The 13,321-nt window shown below is 42.6% G+C and overlaps 1 pseudogene; it reads left to right on the top strand.

Annotated features, from left to right (window-relative positions):
- Positions 1 to 596: 596 nt before the first annotated feature.
- On the top strand, positions 597 to 7,416 carry LOC142214555 (cholinesterase-like; annotated as a pseudogene).
- The last annotated feature ends 5,905 nt before the right edge of the window (positions 7,417 to 13,321 follow it).

Below are 13,321 nucleotides of genomic sequence, written 5' to 3'. Positions count from 1 at the left end.
GGTTGAGTCAACTTTAATCCATTTCAACTGGCTGCAAGTGTGATTTAGTTATTGCCACCACCTGTTAGGTGCCTCAGGTAAGTAACAGGTGCTGTTAATTACACAAATTAGAGACGCATCACATGATTTTTCAAACAGTGCCAATACTTTTGTCCACCCCCTTTTTATGTTTGCAGTGGAATTATATCCAATTTGGCTTTTTGACAATTCTTTTTGTGATTTTCCATTGAAGAAAAATTAAATGAAAATAATAATACCAAAGAATTTGTGATTGCAATAATTTTCTGGAAGAAAATGAGTATTATCTGACAGAATTGCAGGGGTGCCAATACTTTTGACCAACACTGTATGTGTATACAGTAGTCATGTAATGTCTGTAATGTGTATAGTCGTGTAACGTGTATAGGTGTATAGTCATGTAATGTCTGTAATGTGTATAGTCGTGTAACGTGAATATGTGTATAGTCATGCAATGTTTAGAAACAAGAAAATAAATACTTTATATGTAAAGTGCTTCTGTGTTAAATAAAGTGATGCGTCCTTCACAAACATTAATATATTATGTTTTTAAAATTCCAGACCTAGAGCACAAAAATATGAGGTTCTACATTTACAAAACCTGTTTCGTGGTTCTAACTATACTTGTTGTATATATTATGACAGAAGATGACACAATTGTGGAAATTAAGCAAGGAAGAGTGAGGGGAATAAAACAGTCTGTGAAAGCTTGTGCTGTCAAAGCCTATCTTGGAATACCATATGGAGAAGCACCATGGCAAGGCATTTATGAAGCCACCACCTATAGAAACTCTTGCTACCAGAGTAAAGGTTTCTCCAGTGAGATATCTGAGACAGATATGGGGAATGTCGAAAATGAAATGAGTGAGGACTGTCTGAATCTGAATTTATGGGTTCCACAAACCATGTGTAAACCAGCACACGTCATGGTGTTCATCGATGGAGGAGGGCTTAATTCTGGTACCTATTCTTTCTTTCTTTCAAATTCTCATTTTATTAAGTGATGAAATGCAGTTTAGACAAAGCAATACAGAAAGCAACATATTGTTAAGCACAGCAAAAATAAAGAATGTAAATAACAAGCTTGGAGAATGTAATCAGCTTGATGAGAAATGGAATGGTTACAAAAAATACAAAGAACATTGGTATAAAGAACATTGGTATGGAGGGGTCGGGGGGGGGGGGAGGAGGGGGGCTGAGTGGGAATGTGAGGGAATGGGTAAGAACCGGTAAGGTCTGATGTTTATATGTAAAGAGATACTGGGACTTTCTGGTATATTGTGATGTTGAGAAGAGAGAATCTAAGGATTCCGGGAGTTCCTAAACTCAAACCAGGGACGCCAAAGGTCAACAAAGGACTGATGTTTTCTTAATTCCCAACTGCGCAGTTCCTCTAGTCTCGCTAATTCATCTATTTTAGTTAACCATTCTGCGAGTGTGGGAGGATCCTTATCCAACCAATGCAAAGGAATCAATAGTTTCGCCGCCTGAACCAATAGAGTAGGTAAGTTGTTTTTGGAAGGGGTCCATGAAACATCTGGTAGCCACAATAATACCGAGGTTGGTGAAAGTTTAAAGCCTCTATTATGGGTAATTTGAATGATCGTGTTTTCAACTTGCGACCAAAATGAAGTAATATTATTACAAAACCAAAACATATGGCCTAAGGTGCCTCCGCTCTCACCACACCTCCAGCAAACATCATCCCCCCTTAGACGCTTCATCTTTAGATCAGCCGGGGCATTATACCACCTAGTGAGAATTTTAAAGGAGTTTTCTTGGACCTTAATGCACGGGGAAAATCCATGTGATTTATTATGAATATTAGCTATTTCAGGTTCTGAAAATGTGCACTGTAGGTCCTTTTCCCATCTCCCAATATATGCGGGTTTAGCAACATAGGACGTTGTCATTAGAAAATTGTAAAGAAGCGAGATAAGCCCTTTCGGGGATCGGTTTTGTGTGAGCAAAGATTCAAACCAGGAGGGCCTGGGCACGTTTGGGAATAATCGTCTAAGTGAGGAATGCGTGTGCTGAAGGTCGGAAAGCTGAAGGAAGGTGTGTGCTTGTGTAAGTAAGGATGGCGGAATTGAGACCCAGTTTAGAAGCGTTTCCAAAGTATGATTTTTAACAAGTTTCCATACCTCGGACACCTCTCTCGCATTTGGTCGGATCAGAAAGGGTGTTAGGTCCCCTGGTAGCAAGATAGGAGGGTGGCTCACTAGTTGAGAAGACCTGTGGACCTCACTGAACGCCCTCGCCACAGCTGCCGAAATTTGGTACGGAATTTCCGAGGGCGGGGTAAGGCCCCAGAGCCCAGACCGGAGACGAGAGCCAAGAGAACAGAGTTCCAGCGAAACATCTAAAGCCCCAGAGCCACTAGAATGAAGACGTAACCATCTTTTCAAAAGAATAGCTTTATGGTAAGTCATTAAATCCGGTAGGCCAAAGCCTCCTATTTTCTTTGGGCGAATCAGATGATTATAGGAAATTCTAGCTTTCCTGACGCCCCAAAGGAAGGAAGTAAATAAGACTCTAATTTTCTTGAAATAGTAGGCCGGAATAGAAATAGGGACCATCTGCATAACATAGAGAAATTTAGGTAGTATATAGGTGCGAAGCAGATTTTTCCTTCCCATCCAGGAAACAAAGGGAGTGGACAGAGATTCTAAATAGGTTTTTATGGAATGTAGTAGGGTGACATAATTGGCCAAGAATAGTGAGTTGGGGTCTTTAGTTATTTGGACACCTAGATATTTTATTTTGTCTGGTTGCCAGGTAAATGGCGAATTACGTTGAAGGACTCTAAGTTCAGGGGTAGAGAGAGTGATGTTCATCGCTTCTGATTTAGAATAATTTATCTTAAAATTGGAGAGTTGGCTAAATTTATCCAATAGGGAGAGAATATGTGGGAAGGTATTGATCGGGTCGGAAACGAATAGTAGTAGGTCGTCTGCAAATGCAGCGCTATAATGTGTGTCATCTCCTATCTTGAACCCTTTAATTTCCGGGTGGTCCCTAATAGCTTGAAGTAAAGTTTCCATTACTAAAATAAAGAGGGTGGGTGAGAGAGGGCACCCTTGTCTCGTGCCATTCATAATAGTAAATGGGTCTGATAAAGTACCATTCACCCTTATTCTGGCACTGGGGGAAGAATATAAAGATGAGACAGCCGATATGAATTCCGAGGGAATCCCTAGTCTAGCAAGGACGCGATACATGTAAGTCCAATTTATTCTGTCGAATGCCTTCTCGGCGTCTGTGCCGAGAAGGACTAATGGCAGATTTCTTTTTATGGCATATTGGAGTAATTTTATCACTCTGCAAGAGTTTTGGTTGCCTTCCCTGCCTGGAACAAAGCAACACTGTTCCGGGTGTATTAGTGAAGGGAGGAGAAGCTGGAGACGAGATGATAATACTTTCGCCCATAGCTTCACATCAATGTTCAATAAAGATATAGGCCTATAGCTACCGCATTTTCTAAGGTCCTTTCCTTCCTTTGGTAAAATAGTAATAGTGGCTTCTAGGGCCTGTGGTGGAAGGGAGCCTCCCTGTCTAAGTTCTTCACACCAGTTAGTCAAATGGGGGAGCAATATTTGTTCAAACTTTTTATAATAGACCACGGGGAGTCCGTCTGGGCCTGGACATTTGCCCAGTGGGAGCGAGGATAATACTTTCTGCACCTCTTGGGAGGAGATAGGTTGGAGAAGCGAGAGGGCCTGTTCCCTAGACAATGAGGGCAATTTTAGACCAGTTAGGAATTCGTCCATTTGAGAAATAGACTCTGGACAAGTAGGGTCTAAGGCTGGGGATAGATTGTATAAGTTTTGGTAGAATTTTTGAAACTGAGAGGCAATTTCTTCTGTAGACGTGACTGGGGGCCCGTTGTCAGGGGTTATATTAGAGATAAAAGCCGAGTCTTTTCGTTTTTTAATCATTTGTGTCATAATTTTGTTTCCTCTGTCCCCGTGTGCATAATATTTAAATTTCGAATACTGGTAGCTCTTAGCATAATTAATATTTAGGTGGTTACGTAGTTGGTTTCTAAGATCGGACAATTCAGATTGTAATGCCAAAGCTCTAGAACGCTTTTGCACACATTCAAGGGCATAAATTTTCGCTAGAAGGCTATTCAAATGAGCCATCCTTTTTCTCTTGACTCTCGCCCCAAGTGCTATTAACTCACCTCTTATAAACGCTTTATGCGTTTCCCAAGTTATGGCGTGGGATGTATCAGAGGCAGGGTTCTCAGCGAAGAAACGATGGAGCTTGGAAGCAAGTGCAGCTACGTGGCGAGGTTCGTCCAGCAAGGTCTCATTAAGCTTCCAGGTCCAAGCTTTTACTGGAAGGCTCTGAAGGGTTAGGGACATGGAGACAGGTGCGTGATCTGAAATTGTAAGAGAACCGATTTCAACGGCAGTTAGAGCAGTTACACAGTTTTTGGATAAAAACAAGTAATCCAGGCAGTGTGAAGAGGAAGGCACATTAGAAGTATAAGTGAAGTCTTTGGATGAAGGGTGAAATATTCTCCAAGAATCTATAACATCTACGTCCCCTAGGGCCTTATTAAGACTAGCTAGAGAATGGGCAGTATGAGGGGATGATGAGTCAATATTTGGGTTAAGCGCAATATTTAGATCGCCTCCAATTATTTTCATTCCTTCAGCGAAATCTTTAAATCTGGAGAGAATCTGCAAAATCCAGCTGGGCTGTTTGACATTAGGCGCATAAAGATTGCCTAATGACACTACTTGATTGCCAATTTTACCTTTGACAAATATATAACGTCCTTCGGGATCAGCACAAATAACTATTGGTTCAAAAGGGACAGTTTTAGCAATAGCAATAGAGACCCCTCTGGAAGCTTTAAAATAACAGCTATGAAACCAATGTTTGAAATGGTGCGTGGGCAATTTAGGTATGTGGGAAGACTTAAAGTGAGTTTCCTGCAAGAAGCAGATGTCAGATTTAAGACGTCTCAGAAGTGTAAATAATTGGGACCGTTTTTGAGGAATGTTTAGGCCATAAACATTCCAAGACGTGAACTTAAGTGACGCCATATTGTTTGAGATGGAGTGGGATTAGTTGGAGTACCAGAAAGCCAGAAAAGTATTCGCACTCAAATATAAAGTCTGTAGACCTATAAACGAACAGGTTAATAAACAAAACTTCAGATAACAACTGAACCAAAACAAGGTAAACACTCGAATGGGAGCATTTAGGGGTGGGGTGGTGGACGGAGTGGGGCAAAGACCACGTCTCATGCATGGTCTTCCTGATCAATGTCAACGCCTGGTGTGCCGTAGCTAAATATACACCTGATCAAACAAATTACAGGAGACAAAATACTGTAAGAAAATGGAGATGGTGAAGGAAAGAGAGGGGCGGGGGGTAGGAGAATAAGAGATAAGCCGGGTAAGTAAGTAGAAAAAGTAAGAGTAGGGGGAGTAGAGGGGTAGAGAGGGAGGGAGATAAAGAGAGAGTGATAAGGGGAGAACAGTATATTCCTATAATTATCGACTAATCACATAAGAAAAAGTCCTGTATATGCATATCTACTCATTTAGAAGCAAAAAGCAGCTCTGAGAGCTCATAATGGTAGTCTCTTGGATTTTGTCGATTTGCTTTTGGACACCTTTATCCATGGTTCGATTGATGGGAGCTTCGGGAAGTCCAGATGCTGGTCAGTGACCGAAAGCCAAGAAGATATCGATATGGGGTCAATTCTGAGCACGTCCCAGGCTGCTGGAAGGTCGTCAGGGACTCTAATAGTGCAGCGTTTGCCATCATGTTGAAACTGTAATCCGAATGGAAAAAGCCAGCGAAAGAGGATCTTTTTCTCCTTTAGGTAAGAAGTTAAAGGCCGGAGAATGCGCCGCTTATAAAGAGTAGAGGGCAACAGGTCTTGATAGAGAAATATGGATTCCCCATCTAGAGATAGGTCCTTACAGGATCTGGCAGCTCTAAGCACTGCTGCGGTGTCTGTGTAGCATAATAAGGCACAGATAACGTCCCGAGGGGGTTCTGCAGAGGAAGGAGCTGGACGTAGAGCTCTATGAATACGCTCTATGGAGATAGAAGCAGCCTGCTCATCACCCAAAAGTGTGGTAAAGATTTTTGTGGCAGCTGCAGGTAGTTCTTGATGTGAAATGGACTCTGGTATTCCTTTGAACCTGATATTTTTCCTCCTCCCTCTATTTTCTTGGTCTTCAATCCTCTCCAAAGCAATATTTAGGGCATTTAGTTGCTGCCTGCAGCATGATTCTGTAGCGTTGCAGAAAGATAAGATGGCGGACTGGTTGTTTTCAACTACATCTAGACGGGAGCCCATGTGGGACATTTCAGCTTTTATCTCTCCTAACTCCTTCATCACTGGGGAGATAGCTTGTGCCAGGGATTGTGATAAAATCTTTTTTAGGTAGGCTTTAGAGATAGGCGAGGAGTCTATTAAATCAGAAGTCTCCATATCGTTAGGAAGATCTTCCTGATCTGAGTCCTCTATGTCCCTTAACTCCACTGAGGAGGAAGGCGAGGGCGTCATATTGTGAGTGCGCGCCGGAGACTGCATAGTCTTTTTGCGAACGAATTTTTCAAGAGCCCCTATGCTCTTTTTAGATTTTGGGGTCTCCGGTCTTTCCCCTACCTTATCCCTTGGAGGTTTGACCATTTTGGCTCCTGTGGGCTAAGTAATCCTCCGGCAACCAGGCGAGGTGACGGGAGCTCTTCTCTTAGGCGGCCGTCTTGTTCTGCGGTCAGGCTCCGCCCCCCCTATTCTTTAGATACATATGCTGGAAGTGTGCTGGCAGCTTCTGAGGAAGTGATCGTAGTGTCAATCAACTACAGACTTGGAGCACTGGGTTTCTTAGGTTTTCCAGGAAATCCAAAAGCTCCAGGAAATGCTGGTTTGTTTAACCAAAGGCTGGCTCTTCAATGGGTTCATGAAAATATTGCAGCTTTTGGTGGAAATCCAAAGAATATGACAATTTTTGAACGTAATGCAGGAGCTGCTTCCGTGATAAGTCCAGTAAGTCATTCTTATTTTAAAATAGTTGTTTTTTTAAGTGGAACACCGACACCAAACTGGGCATTCATTTCTCGTGAAAGGCCAAGAAAGGTTGAGGAGGTTTTCCATACAACTAGTAAAACTCCTCAATTGTCCTATAGAGGATGATGATGCCGCTATAGCCTGTTTACAAACAGTAGATGCCAAACAATTGGTTGATAAGGAAATTGTAACTGCATCTGAATTTTTGTGCTCCAGTTTTGGATAATGATTTTCTAACCGACATCCCCCAAAACTTAGTAAAACATTCACTCAAAAATACTGATATTTTGATAGGAATAACTAAAGATAACGGCAACCCATTTACAGTGTTTGGGGCACAGGATTCAGCCTAAGAAACCTAAGGGCTAGGTCACACGTAGTTTTTTGGAATCCACATCAAAATCCGGGTTAAAAAAACGCCTCCCATTGAATTTAAAAAAGAAGCGACCTCCCCTATCTTAACACGGATTCCACTGCGGCGTCCGAGTCAAGACAATCCCTCCGGACTAGACTCATTCATTTGGGCCTAATCCGGAGTGGAAAGTCGCGGCTGTCGGAAGCCGCGACAGTTGCAGGCCCATTTTGGTCCGGATTCTGACGCGGCTTCCCGTGTCAAAATCTGGACCAAGAAAACTACGTGTGAACCCTAAGTCTAATCACCACAAGGAAAGTGTTGCATGCAACTATAAAAAAAATACAAAAATAATAAATCCACAGTAAAAAGGCACATAATAACAATCTATTCTATTTAGCAATGATTGTAACACTCTTCTCTTTTTGGTTGTAGTAAATGAAGATAAATCCTAAAGTATAAGTAAATTGTGCTACTGAATTCAAGATATGGAAGTGAAGAGGAAAATGGGCCTTACCCTGGTTTATTCCAGTGCATAATAAATCTTACATATTCCAATGACTGAGCGTCGTTTTATGTCTCAACTGAAAATATCTTATTATTGTTATTTTACAGACCTAAATACAGTCCTATGAAAAAGTTTGGGCACCCCTATTAATCTTAATCATTTTTAGTTCTAAATATTTTGGTGTTTGCAACAGCCATTTCAGTTTGATATATCTAATAACTGATGGACGCAGTAATATTTCAGGATTGAAATGAGGTTTATAGTACTAACAGAAAATGCGCAATATGCATTAAACCAAAATTTGACCGGTGCAAAAATATGGGCACCTCAACAGAAAAGTGACATTAATATTTAGTACATCCTCCTTTTGCAAAGATAACAGCCTCTAGTCGCTTCCTGTAGCTTTTAATCAGTTCCTGGATCCTGGATGAAGGTATTTTGGGCCATTTCTTTCTACAAAACAATTCAAGTTCAGTTAAGTTTGATGGTCGCCGAACATGGACAGCCCGCTCTCAAATGATCTGAAAACAAAGATTGTTCAACATAGTTGTTCAGGGGAAGGATACAAAACGTTGTTTCAGAGATTTAACCTGTCAGTTTCCACTGTGAGGAACATAGTAAGGAAATGGAAGACCACAGGGACAGTTCTTGTTAAGCCCAGAAGTGGCAGGCCAAGAAAAATATCAGAAAGGCAGAGAAGAAGAATGGTGAGAACAGTCAAGGACAATCCACAGACCACCTCCAAAGAGCTGCAGCATCATCTTGCTGCAGATGGTGTCACTGTGCATCGGTAACAATACAGCGCACTTTGCACAAGGAGAAGCTGTATGGGAGAGTGATGAGAAAGAAGCCGTTTTTGCACGTACGCCACAAATAGAGTTGCCTGAGGTATGAAAAAGCACATTTGGAGAAGCCAACTTCATTTTGGAAACAAAGATTGAGTTGTTTGGTTATAAAAAAAAGGCGTTATGCATGGCGTCCAAAAAGAAACAGCATTCCAAGAAAAACACTTGCTACCCACTGTAAAATTTGGTGGAGGTTCCATCATGCTTTGGGGCTGTGTGGCCAATGCCGGCACCGGGAATCTTGTTAAAGTTGAGGGTCGCATGGATTCCACTCAGTATCAGCAAATTCTTGAGAATAATGTTCAAGAATCAGTGACGAAGTTGAAGTTACGCCGGGGATGGATATTTTAGCAAGACAATGATCCAAAACACTGCTCCAAATCAACTCAGGCATTCATGCAGAGGAACAATTACAATGTTCTGGAATGGCCATCCCAGTCCCCAGACCTGAATATCATTGAACATCTGTGGGATGATTTGAAGCGGGCTGTCCATGCTCGGCGACCATCTAACTTAACTGAACTTGAATTGTTTGTCCAAAATACCTTTATCCAGGATCCAGGAACTGATTAAAAGCTACAGGAAGCGACTAGAGGCTGTTATCTTTGCAAAAGGAGGATGTACTAAATATTAATGTCACTTTTCTGTTGAGGTGCCCATACTTTTGCACCGGTCAAATTTTGGTTTAATGCATATTGCACATTTTCTGTTAGTACAATAAACCTCATTTCAATCCTGAAATATTACTGTGTCCATCAGTTATTAGATATATCAAACGGAAATGGCTGTTGCAAATACCAAAATATTTAGAACTAAAAATGATTAAGATTAATAGGGGTGCCCAAACTTTTTCATAGGACTGTATCTCCATGATTACAGGCTGCAAACAGCATTTTGTCTCGTATGGGATAGGTATATTGGGCGCACGAATGGATGTATACAAGCGTACTGTTTTGCAAGAATACACGGACGGTATATATTTAGAGCGTATAGCAAGTACGGTATATACCGGATGGCAAGTATACACCTTGCTTCACACCCATACGGGACAGGTATATTGTATACCAGTGGGAGGGAATTGGAGCCCTTAAAAGGGCTTTTGTAAAAATTATCTGCAGGATGAGTGTATATACTAGAGGTGTATATACACTCTTCAAGCAGTGTACAGTTAGGGCCAGAAATATTTGGACAGTGACACAATTTTCGCGAGTTGGGCTCTGCATGCCACCACATTGGTTTTGAAATGAAACCTCTACAACAGAATTCAAGTGCAGATTGTAACGTTTAATTTGAAGGGTTGAACAAAAATATCTGATAGAAAATGTAGGAATTGTACACATTTCTTTACAAACACTCCACATTTTAGGAGCTCAAAAGTAATTGGACAAATAAACATAACCCAAACAAAATATTTTTATTTTCAATATTTTGTTGCGAATCCTTTGGAGGCAATCACTGCCTTAAGTCTGGAACCCATGGACATCACCAAACGCTGGGTTTCCTCCTTCTTAATGCTTTGCCAGGCCTTTACAGCCGCAGCCTTCAGGTCTTGCTTGTTTGTGGGTCTTTCCGCCTTAAGTCTGGATTTGAGCAAGTGAAATGCATGCTCAATTGGGTTAAGATCTGGTGATTGACTTGGCCATTGCAGAATGTTCCACTTTTTTGCCCTCATGAACTCCTGGGTAGCTTTGGCTGTATGCTTGGGGTCAATGTCCATCTGTACTATGAAGCGTCGTCCGATCAACTTGGCAGCATTTGGCTGAATCTGGGCTGAAAGTATATCCCGGTACACTTCAGAATTCATCCGGCTACTCTTGTCTGCTGTTATGTCATCAATAAACACAAGTGACCCAGTGCCATTGAAAGCCATGCATGCCCATGCCATCACGTTGCCTCCACCATGTTTTACAGAGGATGTGGTGTGCCTTGGATCATGTGCCGTTCCCTTTCTTCTCCAAACTTTTTTCTCCCCATCATTCTGGTACAGGTTGATCTTTGTCTCATCTGTCCATAGAATACTTTTCCAGAACTGAGCTGGCTTCTTGAGGTGTTTTTCAGCAAATTTAAAGGGATTCTACCACTAAAACACTTTTTTTTCTAGTTACCACGTCGGAATAGCCTTTAAAAAGGCTATTCGTCTCTTACCTGTGGAAGTGCTCTCCGCCGCGCCGTTCGTTCAAAATACCGGTTTGTACCGGTATGCTAATGAGTTCTCTCGCAGCGATGGGGGCGTCCCCATCGCAGGAGCAGCGATGGGGGCGTCCCCATTGCAGCTCGAAAACTGACCGCAGCGCCGCCTCTCTGGTCTTCGGTGTCCTCCCCTTGCCTCTTCAGCGTCTGTCGGACGCCTGCGCAGTATGCTCTCTGTTCGGCGAAGATTGCCGAACGTACTGCGCATGCGCGAAAGTTCGATGCCCGCACTATGGCTGGGATCGCAATTTCGCGCATGCGCAGTACGTTCGGCAATCTTCGTCGAACAGAGCGTACTGCGCAGGCGTCCGACAGTACGCTGAAGAAGCAAGGGGAGGACACCGAAGACCAGAGAGGCGGCGCTGTGGTCAGTTTTTGAGCTGCAATGGGGACGCCCCCATCGCTGCTCCTGCGATGGGGACGCCCCCATCGCTGCGAGAGAACTCATTAGCATACCGGTACAAACCGGTATTTTGAACGAACGGCGCGGCGGAGAGCACTTCCACAGGTAAGAGACGAATAGCCTTTTTAAAGGCTATTCCGACGTGGTAACTAGAAAAAAAAGTGTTTTAGTGGTAGAATCCCTTTAACTCTGGCCTGTCTATTTTTGGAATTGATGAATGGTTTGCATCTAGATGTGAACCCTTTGTATTTAATTTCATGGAGTCTTCTCTTTACTGTTGACTTAGAGGCAGATACACCTACTTCACTGAGAGTGTTCTGGACTTCAGTTGATGTTGTGAACGGGTTCTTCTTGACCAAAGAAAGTATGCGGCGATCATCCACCACTGTTGTCATCCGTGGACGCCCAGGCCTTTTTGAGTTCCCAAGCTCATCAGTCAATTCCTTTTTTCTTAGAATGTAGCCGACTGTTGATTTTGCTACTCCAAGCATGTCTGCTATCTCTCTGATGGATTTTTTCTTTTTTTTTCAGCCTCAGGATGTTCTGCTTCACCTCAATTGAGAGTTCCTTTGACCGCATGTTGTCTGGTCACAGCAACAGCTTCCAAATGCAAAACCACACACCTGGAATCAACCCCAGACCTTTTAACTACTTCATTGATTACAGGTTTACGAGGGAGACGCCTTCAGAGTTAATTGCAGCCCTTAGGGTGAGTTCACACGGAGTAAACGCGCCACACAATGTGGCGCGTTTACGGGGCGTGTACGCCGCGTTTTTTAGCGTTGCGCGCAAACGCCGCGTTAACGCTGCGTTTGCGCGCAACGCTAAAAAACGCGGCGTACACGCCCCGTAAACGCGCCACATTGCGTGGTGCGTTTACTCCATGTGAACTCACCCTTAGAGTCCATTGTCCAATTACTTTTGGTCCCTTGAAAAAGAGGAGGCTATGCATTACAGAGCTATGATTCCTAAACCCTTTCTCCGATTTGGATATGGAAACTCTCATATTGCAGCTGGGAGTGTGCACTTTCAGCCCATATTATATATATAATTGTATTTCTGAACATGTTTTAGTAAACAGCTAAAATAACAAAACTTGTCACTGTCCAAATATTTCTGGCCCTAACTGTAGCTCTTATAAGAGCTGTTGGTGTGATATTTCCTGCCTAAGGCTCTATTCACACAGAGTAATGCCAGGCGTCATTTGTGTGTAATTTGTGTGTCTTTTACGGCCGTCATAAAACGTTTACATAGAGTTCTATAGGAAAAGACGTCTGTAATTTACTGTAATGACGGCTGTAAATGACGGCCGTAAATTACGGACGTCTTTTCCTATAGAACTCTATGTAAACGTTTTATGATGGCCGTAAAAGACACACAAATTACACACAAATGACGCCTGGCGTTACTCTGTGTGAATAGAGCCTTAGGGTGCATTCACACTTCGGATACGCTGACTGATTCTGAACATTAAAACACGTTCAGAATCAGCGCGTATAAAGCAGATCCCATTCATTTCAATGTTAGCCGGCATACGAGTGCTCCCCATTGAAATGAATGGGCTGCTTTTTTCTCTATGGGCCCCTTCACACGGCGTAAGCGCTCGTCTCAATCTGAGCTGTACACACAAGCGCTTCTAAACACTTCCCATTCACTTCAATGGGAGCGCTTGTAGAGAAAAAAGAAGCCCATTCATTTCTATGGGGAGTGCTCGTATGCCGGCTCCCATTGAAATGAATGGGATCTGCTTTATACGCCGCTGAATCTGAACGTGTTTTAACGTTCAGAATCAGTCAGCGTATATGCACCCTAACAGAAGCTAATTCCAAGCTAACCCTGAGCAGACGTCTCTCCCTATCTACATCCAAATCGCACCTGAAACGAATCTCACAGACACTATTCTTATAAATCGGAGGTCACCTGATTTAGCCAGCCAATGACTTTTTACTTTTTTTTTCGA

Source organism: Leptodactylus fuscus, chromosome 7 (assembly GCF_031893055.1).
Source record: "Leptodactylus fuscus isolate aLepFus1 chromosome 7, aLepFus1.hap2, whole genome shotgun sequence".
Taxonomy (NCBI): domain Eukaryota; kingdom Metazoa; phylum Chordata; class Amphibia; order Anura; family Leptodactylidae; genus Leptodactylus; species Leptodactylus fuscus.
This window is presented reverse-complemented; position numbering and strand designations above follow the sequence as displayed.